Source organism: Cupressus sempervirens, chromosome 10, assembly GCF_028749045.1.
Source record: "Cupressus sempervirens isolate cs-2001-9-10 chromosome 10, ASM2874904v1, whole genome shotgun sequence".
NCBI lineage: Eukaryota > Viridiplantae > Streptophyta > Pinopsida > Cupressales > Cupressaceae > Cupressus > Cupressus sempervirens.
In genome coordinates, this window is record NC_143127.1 from 802,047,277 (window position 1) to 802,059,798 (window position 12,522).

Consider the following 12,522-nt stretch of genomic DNA (forward strand, 5'->3'; position numbering starts at 1 on the left):
CACTCCACAAAATAAAGCAATAACACATCCAAGGTATGGGCATCCAAAAATATCTTTCTTTGAATAGAAGACCATAGTTCCCATGGAAAAAAACAATAACCTTATTTCAAAAGTTGGTCAAATGAAGAAGACTATGCCACAAATGAACAATGAATTAATATGTCTTAGATTGTCACAAGGACAAAATAACTTCCAAAGAAACAACACTGGCCCCTACAACAACAATTTTGGTCAGAATTACAACAAGAACTTCAACGGAAACAATAACAAAAACAATGTAGGAAACAACAATAGAGGAAACAACTTGAATCCTTTTGACTGTAATAATGACTTCCAGAGAAAAAACCAATAGTGAAACACTTGTCCGAATAATGGAACCATTCTTGCTGATAACAACAACAACAACATTCAATATGTTGATATCAATCAGTATGATGATAGCCAAAATATGCTTAACAATGATGGTTCATACTATAATGGCAATCTGGAGATGAATCAAAATTCATAGGTAAATGACAATCCTCCTCCTGTACAATTCAATACTATGCTATTGGAATCCTATGATTCTTTACAAAATACACAAGTGGAACAACCAACATGTGAGGAATTCTCATTTCCATTTAGCCAAGAACCAAACCTTCAACATGATGAGATGTTTTCCTTTCGTAATGATAATCAGAATACATACAATCTCAGAAATAGAAAGGATCCCTTAATAGATGGAATTCCTCCAGCTTTACAACCAACTCCACCTGATCTTAAGAGAAAGTAAAAATTTGCCACTAGTAAGACCAATGTATGGAGGACAATAGAATTAGAATCAATTGAATGTACCAACAATACTAAAGAATGCCACTTGGTCCACTCAAAATTACAATGCGATAGAGGATTTGAAAAGGACTAAGGCCAATATGTCTATGTTTGACATGTTACAGTATTGTCCACAACAACAAGAAGCTCTTATGAAGAAATTGGATCATACAAAGGTTTCCCACAATACAAATATTGTTCCTCAAAAGACAGTATCTCAACAAGTGAATGCTACAAAAGTGATGCCCACTATGTTTAAAGACAAAGTTGAGGTACCCCCATTTTTGTTTAGCATTAGGATATATGGGAAGAATCTTCACAATTCCCTCATTGATTTAGGAGTTTCATGTAATGTAATGCCATTATCAATAGCTCAAAGGCTAGGACTTAGTCCTCAACCCTCTAATCGAGTTGTGATTAAGTTGGATAAAATAGAGGTAAAATTCGTCGGTGTGTTGAAAGATGTGCAGATACAATTAATAGTTGACCCTCAGATTTAGGATGTTATTGATATACATGTGGTTGATATCCTAGAAACATATGGGTTACTTTTGAGTAGAGAATGGATGAAATGTCTAAGAGGATGGTTTTCTATAGACTTCACTCAATTTTGGTTGCCATGGAAAGGATTGAACAATCAAAGGATGATAGATGCTAAGCCCAAATTGAAAATGATGATTACATATTACAATGCTCTAAATGAGATAGCATTCTTACAATTAGATTTGGGTTCATAAAAAGTGATGGTATTGGATATGGTTCCAACCAATTCATCTCAAGATCAGAATGAAGAACCTAAGGTGCTAATACCCAAAAGTGAAATCGTGACACAGTTCATAGATAGTATGGTGACTAATTCACAATGTTTAGGAGATGAGCTAATCCCATCATCCTCCTCCTTCCAAGATTTTGTTAGTTACACAAAGTTAGTCACTTTGAATTTGAATGTACATTATGCCAAGAAGTAGTATAAAAGTTACTAACACACATAATGGAAAGCAAGGCTAAAAACACCTCAATAGATGAACTCATAGAAATCCAAAATTTAGTGAACTCATCCAACCTTGTTAAAAAGATCAAAGAAGAAATTGAAGATTTGAATGTGTCATACAACGATACCTCATCATATGGGGAAGGTTTTTCTTCTCCTCCTCTAGGGATGATTAAAGTATAAAGGAGAAGATGATATGTGAAAGGTAAATGATGGACATTAGTAGTCATTCATCTTGAACCTAAAGTTAAGGAAATCAAAGAATTGTTAGGAGAAATTCAAGAAAAACAAGAAAAACACACACTTATCTATAGATTATGAAGGTGACTCATCAAGTCCTACACAAGGAAAGTTAGAATAGGTTCCTAAGAAATAGTCATTCAATGCTCAAGTGAAAGATAAGTTAAGGAAAAATAAGCATAAAGTTAAAAAAACCCAAGGAAAATGCAATTTGGACACTTTTCTTCAATGGTTCTAGGTGCAAGATGGGAGCCAGTGTGGGTATCAAATTAGTCAACCCAAAAGGTAGGTCTTTCTATGCCACATATCGATTATAGTTTAGATGTACTAACAATGTTGCAAAGTACAAGGCATTAATTTGAGGACTTCTCTTTGCACTGGAGAAATGAGTCACAACTCTCATAACTGAAGGGGATTCTCAATTGGTTATATGACACATAAAATCCATATAATCTTGCAATGATAAAAGGTTACTGGCTTACAGAAAAAGGGTATGGGATATATTGGATGATTTTGAAGCTTTAAACATCAAACCCATTCCAAGAAGAAAGAACATGGTAGTAGATGCTCTCACCATTTCAGCAAGTGCTTTACATCCAGTTGAAAGAACCAAGCTAAAAATATTTTAAGTAGAATTGGTTGTTGTTCCATCCATTTTAGATAATATCACAAACTTTTAGGTCTTTCAAGATCATCAACATATACTTGATTTTATCATGTGCATTCACCATTTTGAAGGACAAGAAATTGATGATACACCAGATGACAAACCTAGAGATGATGAGCTTGAGGATGAGGATGGGATTATAAATTTAAAAACCAACACTATTCTAAAAGGAATGGTTGAACTAGAACACATCTTTTACCGTGATGAATCAACACTCAATAGAAGGGTAACTCAAGAAAAGGGAATCGAAGAATGTGACTCATACAATTTGGGTACTGATGAAGAACCAAGAATGGTATAGATAGGAAACGTGAGAAACTCACAAGAAAGGGAAGACATCCTCAAATTACTCACCAAGTATAAGGATGTCATTTCTTGGAGCTATGAAGAACTGAAGACTTACAATCCTAAGATTATCACACATGACATCCCATTGAAACTAGATGCCAAACCATTCTGACAAAGACAAAGACTGGTAAATCCTATCATTGAACCACTGATCATGAAAGAAGTAAAGAAGCTACTAGATGTTAAGATCATATTTCCTATTTGCCATTCCACATGGGTGGAAAATTTGGTTCCTATGCAGAAGAGGACTGGAGAGATTTGTCTTTGTGTTGACTTTCTTTACTTGAATTTAGCATCCCAAAAAAGACAATTATGCTCTACCTTCACTTGATGAGATTCTAAAAATTGTAAACAATTCAAAAATGGTGTCTTTCCTAGATGGATATTCTACATATAATTAGGTGATGGTTGATGAAGAAGATACATTAAAAATGGCTTTCACAACAAAGTGGGGAACTTTTGCCTATAGAAGAATGTCTTTTGGACTAATTAACATGAGAGCTACATTTCAAAAATAAATGGATGAAGCTATCAAAGGATTGATTATTAGATGTATAGTCATCTACATGGATGACTTGCCTATCTTTTCAAAAGATCAAAGTACCCACATTGTTGATCTGAGACAGGTATTCAATAGATGTCATAAATACAACATATCTCTCAATCCCAAGAAATGTTCATTTGGCATTACTAAAGGGAAGCTCATGGGTCATGTTATTTCTAGAGCCAAAATCTCCATTGATCTAGATAGAGTTGAATCTATTCTAAAATTAGCACCTCCACACAATCAGAAGGAATTGAAGTCTTTCTTCAAAAAGATAAACTTTGTGCAAAAATTCATAAGTGGATTTGTAGAGATAGTTCATCCTCTTAACGATTTACTCAAAAAGGGGGCTAAGATGAAATGGGTTCCAGAGATAAAGAAGTCATTTGAAGATATCAAGGTGGCCATTTATACGGCCCTAGTCCTAGTGAGTCCTAATTATGAGTTACCTTTTAAGATCTATTCCTTTGCTTTTGAACACACATGTGCAGGGATCCTGACATAAAAAAGGGAAAAGGAAGATGAAAGACCAATTATTTTAATGAATTTTCCTTTGAAAAATGTAGAGTTGAATTACTCAAACCTTGATAAAGAATCTTTTGCATTAATCAAGGTAATAAAGAAGTTTTGTCACTATATAATAAGAAGTAAGGTGTATGCAATTGTACCTGATCCAACAGTAAAAACATTCTTCATGTAGAATGAACTCGATGAAAAGAGAGAAAAGTGGATGGCTATACTTCAAGAATTTGATCTTGAAATTCAATCTATGAGATTAGTCAGAGGTCAAGGGTTGTCAAAGATGATAGCTAATAACCAAGATGGAAACAAAAAGGAACTTGATTTTGATGATGAAAAAAATGAAGATGATCAGAAAAAGTTGGTGGTATCGAAAGTTGACATTAATCAGGGAGTGGTAATAGATGTTTGGTATCAAGACATTTTTTATTATCTCCTAAAAGACAAATGCCCAAAGTAGATGAATAGTTCACAACATAGGAGACTTAAAATGAAATGTGAGTCCAACATTTTACATGATAAAAAGTTGTACAAGAAAAACTATGAAGGGATTTATTTGAAGTGTTTAGGTTGTGAGGAAGAAAAGGAAGTCTTGGAACACTTCCATGATAAGTATGGTACAGGACATGGTTTGGCAGAAGTAATGGCCCACATGATTCTAATATTGGGTTATTTTTGGCCCTCAATATTCAAAGATACTTTCAAGCATGTACACTCTTGCCATATCTGTCAAACTAGTGCCAATAGAGAAAGGAATCCGACAATGCCCTTACAACCTATGTATGAGATATGCCCCTTCGTAAAGTGGGGGCTACATTTCATTGGTCTGGTCAACCCACCATCATCAACTTGACATACATTTATTATCATAGCTATGAATCATTGCACATGATGGATAGAAGCAAAAACATTCAAAAATTGCACTACTAAGATGGTAACAAAGTTTTTGGATGAGAACATTGTTACTAGAATCAAAATGCCATTCACCCTAGTGTGTGATAATAGGTCTACTTTTGCATCTACATTTTTGAGCCAGTGTGCATTTGAAAATCAATTCATTATCAAGTTCTCTTCAAATTACTACCCACAAGGAAATAGGGTAGCAAAATCTACAAACAAAAACTTGATCATAGTAATAAGGCGATTGTTGAAGGAGAACCCTAGGGATTGGCATACATAGCTCAAATATGCTTTATGGATAGATCGAGTGAGAGGAAAAAATGCTTTGGGGACTTCTCCATATTTACTTCTCTATGGACAAGAGCTAGTGTTCCCACTTAATCTCAGAATTTTGGTTTTGAAGATCATGAGTGGGTATGTTGAAGATGCTAAAAAAGTACAAATCAGATTGATGAATCTTTTAGAGATGAATGAAAAATGAACAGTTGCAATGAAGCACATCGCTAAACATCGGGCCATTGTGAAAAGATGGTTTGACAAGAGAGCCACAATCAAATCATTCAGGAATTCTGACCTTTTTCTACTCTAGGACAAGGCAAAAGAAAAGCCAAGCAGCCATACCAAGTTTCAACACTTGTGGATAGGCCCTTATCATATCATGAAAATTCTCAGAGAAAACACTTTTAGGCTCAGTTCCTTACAGGGGGAATTTCTTCTCTTGCCCGTAAATGGGTAGTTTTTGAAGCATTATTTTGAAGTCTAAAAGACAAAAAACAAAAAACAAAAAATTATTAGTTAGATTTTATTTATGCATTTACCTTAGATTATCATGCTTGCAAGTGTGTTTGCTTTCATGTTGTGTGTTTGCTTTTAGTTGTGTGTTTTCCTTTCAAAGTTGTGTCAGTCCTGGGGGGTAAGGTGTACTTGAGATTTTTTCTCAAGATTTTACTAACCACTCTTTGGTTCCAATTTTAGGAAGAGGTATTTTTTTGTCAAAACATTTGGATGATTATGTGTCTTATACCAACCGAGCAACCGACATTCCTTGTGGAAATAGGGGTTTTTTTAGTTTGGAAATTAGAAGACTAGACTGACAACTTCTCAACACTTTGCAAATTTAAAAATTTGATTGTTTTAGGTGTTGAATTGAAGTCAAAGATGACAAGAGATGATTCAAACTTCAACTGGTTCAAACAAGAGGGGTCTCCTCGAAGGGTTGCTAAGATCATTGATTGGTGTGAGAGTTTCCAAAAAGTTTTAAAAGAGGAACACAAGGGGTGTTTAGAAGAGATCAAATCCAAGAAATGACACTGATGTCCTAACTATAGAGTCTAAGTGTAGTTGTTAGAGTAAATAATTAATAATTAATTATTTATTCTATTTACTTAAGCTTACTTAGGTAAATGAATTTTATTTATTAGTTGTAGCCTAGGAGTTTGTTATAAGTTGTTGACAATACGGGAGTTTGTTCTCTCCTAAGTCGTACTTATCCTCTCACCTTGTTCGAGGACTTTCTACCTCATGTGGATGTATGCTTAGTTGTCACACTTATCTCCTAGAATCTTCTAGCTTGTTCTAGGAGATTCCTTAAGCTCTTTATATTCAGGCTCTCTCTTTGTATTTTCACATCACATTCTATTCTAAATACATATTTTCTTGTGTTGCAATATCTTCTTCTCTCTCATCTCTATTTAGGTTTTTTCCTTTTCTCCACACCCTTCTCTCCTTGGCTTCTCTTTGACAGGTTTTCACATGCAGGTGATCTTGGGCATCTTTAGAGTTGGATTTCATCAACTCCAACATGGTATCAAAGCCTTCCTGCTACTGCTTCGTTGAAGAATTTTTGAAGCTGTGATTTGAAGTCATAAACCCTATTTTTTGTGCATTTTTTCTTCAAATCAGGAGAGCAGTGAATTTTCAGAGCACTTTTAGCCCAAACAAACACTGCTATTATATCTAGAAAGCACCTTTCAGTTAGGATTCATATAAAATTTGTCTTTTTTGGCTACAGGGCATTCAAGAAAATTTTTAAGGCTCCCTACAAGCAGTTGTATGGACAAACAGAGCAAATTTTTTTTTAAAAAAATCTTTTTGGGCGCACCACCACAGGACCACCGTCGTGCCACCTATGCATAGCCTATAGTGGTTGCAGCCTGTAGCACCACCCTAGGGCCACTATGGCCTAGCCACTACCCGTCCTCTACTCTTTGTAGGTAGCACCCTCTTTGTAATCAACTTCAAAGGCAGTGACACCACCTTCACTACTCTAGCTTTGTCGTCTGTCTGCTCTGCTCAGCCAGATCTCACCGCTCCTCCACCACGTCCATGTGTATAGTTGACATGTTGCAGCCTAGGCACTAGCTGTGGGGGTGACACGTGGCCTGGGTTCCATGTGGCACCTTGCCATGTGGACCCTGCCACATCACCTACCATGTCATCTACCTGCCACGTGGCATCTATGTGGCACTGCCATGTGGCTGCCACATGGTATTCTTTTATGCATCGATGACTAACTAGTTGTCAAATTTAGGATAGTGAAATGTTGTCATTAGCATGATGTCAGTACTACATCATCAGACCTTCCTCTTGCACTCTCCAAGGTCCTTTTTGACCTACCTTCATTTTTTGGCCATAACTTGAGCATATAGAGGTATTTTTCCAATTCAAAAGAAGCACCAGAAAGCTAGTTCCGAGACACAAACATGGGTGTAGGTATTTTTAAGTTTTGATGCATTTTTATTACTCATTTTTTAGTCAAATTCTAAAGTTCTATTTTTGACTTTAGCAAGCTTTTATTTTGTATCCCATGTCAGTATTTTGAAAACTTTATATTTTTGGAAATCTGGTTTTGTCACCTTTTCAGAAATGTAGTCTTTTTCCTTAGATTTTGGCCCATGCTCTTTCTATCATATTTTTTGCATTTTTTCTATATGGTGGATATCTTGAGTGTTTTAGCCCTGAGGATCATTTTCCTGGCATGGTTTATTTTGTTTTAGTCTATCCTATCTTTTGTGTCAGCTCTTTTCCTTTTTTGATCATTGTAACTATCATTTGTAAGCACTTTTATGTATCGCACTGAGATAAAGTGCCACTCTTGCATTCTGAGGGTCATGAACATTATTTTGAGATAGTTGTACTTGCACTATTTTCATAAAGCACCATGGGGGATAGTAGTTTCCATGTTTGTTCCATTTTCCTTTGTCAAGTGAGTGTCCCTTCCATGACATTAGCCCATGCAGAGTCAGTCTAATCATGTCTTTATGGGTGTTTTGTGTTGAGATAATGGGTGTTGCACACATTGCATAATATTGTTATTTTAGTATTTTTATTATGTAATATTGTACCTAGATGTACGTACAACATGTAAAGATTCCCATGGAATATTCTTGATGAGTTGTATTGTAACATTGTGATAATATTTCATGTAATTATTTAATATTGGGGAAAAGAATTAAATGCCCAATATTAAATGTGGGGTCAGTGGGTTAGGTAGCACATGGTTTTAGCACATGGTTTATGTAATACCACTTAGTGGTTTTGTGGGACTTGCTACTATATAAGCAGCCACAAGGGTAGTTGTTGGAGAGAGAGTGACAAGAAGAAGACAAAAGGCAAGAGTCAAGCGGGACAAGGCTTGACAGGTTAGCCAAGGTAGCATTTGTGAAGGTTGAAAGCATGGCATGGGATGTGTGGATTCATGCTTGTTCACATAGTTTTCTCAGTTGTGGCTATGGCCATGAAGGCTTCCATGGTTGTATGGCAATGGTATTTTTTGCTGAATAATACATGGTGATGGATACTTTTGGAGGCTGGGTTTTTTCCCTCAATGAGGGTTTCCCAGGGTATATCTTGTGTCACAATTTTGTGGGTATGTTGTCTATTCTCTTGCATGTGGATTTTAATTCCGTGTTTATTTTAGATCTATTATGGGTTATGTGGAAATGGTTATATTCTTTATTGCTAAGTTTCCTTACAAGTGGTATCAAAGCCTGGTTTTGGCCTGATCATGGGTTCAAATCTCTCCGGTGCCTTCCCGACCCGCATAAGCACCTGGTATGCGCGTCGAGGGGGAGATTGTTGGGTGATGCAACGCTCTCCCCTACCCACAGGTGGTTAATTATGTGGTGTTCCATGTTCACTAACAGTCATGGCTATTGGTGCAACGGCAAATGAGCATAACCCATAATAGATCTAAAATAAACACGAAATTAAAATCCACATGCAAGAGAATAGACAACATACCCACAAAATTGTGACACAAGATATACCCTGGGAAACCCTCATTGAGGGAAAAAACCCAGCCTCCAAAAGCATCCATCACCATGTATTATTCAGCCAAAAATACCATTGCCATACAACCATGGAAGCCTTCATGGCCATAGCCACAACTGAGAAAACTATGTGAACAAGCATGAATCCACACATCCCATGCCATGCTTTCAACCTTCACAAATGCTCCCTTGGCTAACCTGTCAAGCCTTGTCCCGCTCGACTCTTGCCTTTTGTCTTCTTCTTGTCACTCTCTCTCCAACAACTACCCTTGTGGCTGCTTATATAGTAGCAAGTCCCACAAAACCACTAAGTGGTATTACATAAACCATGTGCTAAAACCATGTGCTACCTAACCCACTGACCCCACATTTAATATTGGGCATTTAATTCTTTTCCCCAATATTAAATAATTACATGAAATATTATCACAATGTTTTTGATAAGGTAAACAGGTTTTAAGGAGTCCTGAAACCCATAAGTTTAACAACAAGAAAGGCTGAAAATAAGCGAAAAAATGCCCAGCCAAAACATAAGCCTTACGGCTGAAAATAAGCCCAAAGGCCCAGCCCGAAACATCTGCCCACTAAAAAGGCCAGAGAACCAACCAGAAAAATAGAGACCAGACAAAAAGCCAAAGCCAGGAGAAACAAAAACCAAAGGACAGAGACCCAACCTAGCAGACTACTTCTCCATCTCGAGCATGGTCTGGGCAGCTTCAGCGCACTCTTGTTGCTCTTCTGCCTTATGATCCTGGGCGTTCGTCAAATCCTGCTCCATAGTGCTATCCTTGGCTTTATCCACATCCAGCCTATCTTTGTCTCTGTTCTATTTATCATCTTCCTCCATCTGGTTCCTGTCTTTGAGATTTTCCAAGAGAGAGAGGATGTTGTCGTTGATCGAAGCAAGGAGGGAGATCATTTGACTTGCCAGGTTGTGATTGTAGTTCTCAATATTTTTTACTCTCCTCTCCATCAGAGTCTCCCAGCTGTTCCAGTCGGCTTGGCTTTCTGCACCTGTCTTGCTCTTGATTTTTTCCATTTGGGAAACCCTATCTTTGACATCCTCAAGCTCATGGAAAAGCCATTTAATTGATCTGAAGTTGTCGATCATGCTATTGCGGGCATTTTTCAACAGATTCATGCCCGTTTCTCTTGCATTATCAGAAATAGCCACCATAGCCGGGTCAATTAGCTCATTGAGTCTAGGCTTCTCGAGGTCGTCCACCAGGATTTGGGGGTTCATCGCCTCTCTGTAGATTCCCATAGTGGCCGTTCTCACATTGAAGTTCTTCCAAGCCTTCCTTCTGTTATTAACTTGCACTTCCCCCTCAATCTGTCCAGAGTTGTCATTTTCCTCCAAAGGAGGCTGAGGATGTATAGGGGAGAGGGGAATGGGCAGAGAATCCTTTCCCTGACTACTGGAGCGCTCCATGCTCTCTCCCTCCCTCTTCCGTCTTTTTCTTAGTTTCTCCTCATCCAGCTCCTCCTTCGAAACCTTGTCAGAATCATCAGTATCCATTTCCTCCTCCACCTTAGCAGAGCCAGTTTTAGCTGGGGTATGACCTCTAGGGAAATATTATCACAATGTTACAATACAACTCATCAAGAATATTCCATGGGAATCTTTACATGTTGCATGTACATCTAGGTACAACATTGCATAATAAAAATAATAAAATAACAATATTATGCAATGTGTGCAACACCCATTATCTCAACAATCTCCCACTTGTTGTATACATTGCATAGGGTCAATCCGTAGCCACATAAATAAACAAGGGAACAATCCCTCCCAACACATCCACCATCATGGATCAATATACACCAAGTGCTCCATCCTGGTACCTGATCCAAAGGTAATCATATGTATCCGTAGTTGTCAAAATATCCATAGCTGAAATAGCACCCACAGCAAGTGCCAAACCCATCCAACTATCCATACCTCAAAGGTATAACAAGTGAATCTCATCACCGACATATCCAATTTGCAACCTGCAATCACAAGCCTCAAGAGCAATACCTGCCACATATATACCAAGAAGCTCCCACTACAAAAGATAATGTCAAATCTATAACCAATCCACTCATAACATCTCAAAGAAGTGAATCCATGTAGTATCAAGGACAACCACAATACATAATCCAATATCCTGCAAGAATAACTCTCATAACAAGTCTCCAATGCTCTCCCAAGTTCACCACAACCAATAGAGGAAAGAGATAAAGGAATAACCATGTCATCTCTCACATGAGATACATGAGCACAAACCAGTGATCACAATCTCTAACCAATATCAAATCTAATGTAAGTAAAACTGAACATCCAGGAAGATAACCAAGGCCAGAGAAACTATGCAAATCATAACCTGTATCATGTCCTTCTACACACACCTCTAGATGTAAACTGTGCAAGTATGATCTCCTCCATAAAACCCCAACAAGAAGCCTCAACAACACCCAAACCATACCATATAACTAATTATGGATGTAAGCCTCTCACAAGAAGATCAAACTCAATAAACCCATTCCTAAACCAAAGAATATGCCCAATATAAAACCATCTCCCAAACTCAACCCGCATAACAACATATGCACATGGAGATAACCAATGCTTAACCATCTCTCAAATGAACCCTCCAGAACTAACTCATGTACCATAGCTCAAGATCCATATCCATGAAAGACAAGCATAAATATAATACAACTGAGATAAACAATGGGCTATACCTCTCAAATAGCAAACCGCCGAGTAGACCAAGAGTGGGGAATGAGAATGCTCATCAAGATACCCAAGTCTCCAACCAAGACTCATCTAAGAACAATCTCCTCTCAAGTCCATATCAGGTGACTGCCCCTCGGACTTCCTGCTGAAACCATCAATCATCCCAACAAATACTTCTCTAATCCAAGAGAAATCAACGCCACCACTGTCTCTAAGTATCCATGAGCACCTGTAACCAATCAATCCATGCAAACTCCAAATGCAACATAGCAATATCATGAAGTATCTAGCTTATGATCACTGTACTCAATACCAAGAAACTAAACCAAGATCAATGTCAAAGTTCCAACCATGGCCTCAGGAACATAAACATGACAACATGATCTTACCATCTCAACTAAAGAGATAACATGCTCCACATGAACACACCATAACATATCACAACTCTAAATGCAAATCAAGAGTATACCATGACATAATAATGAAACCATCCTCATACAAAGGATAACA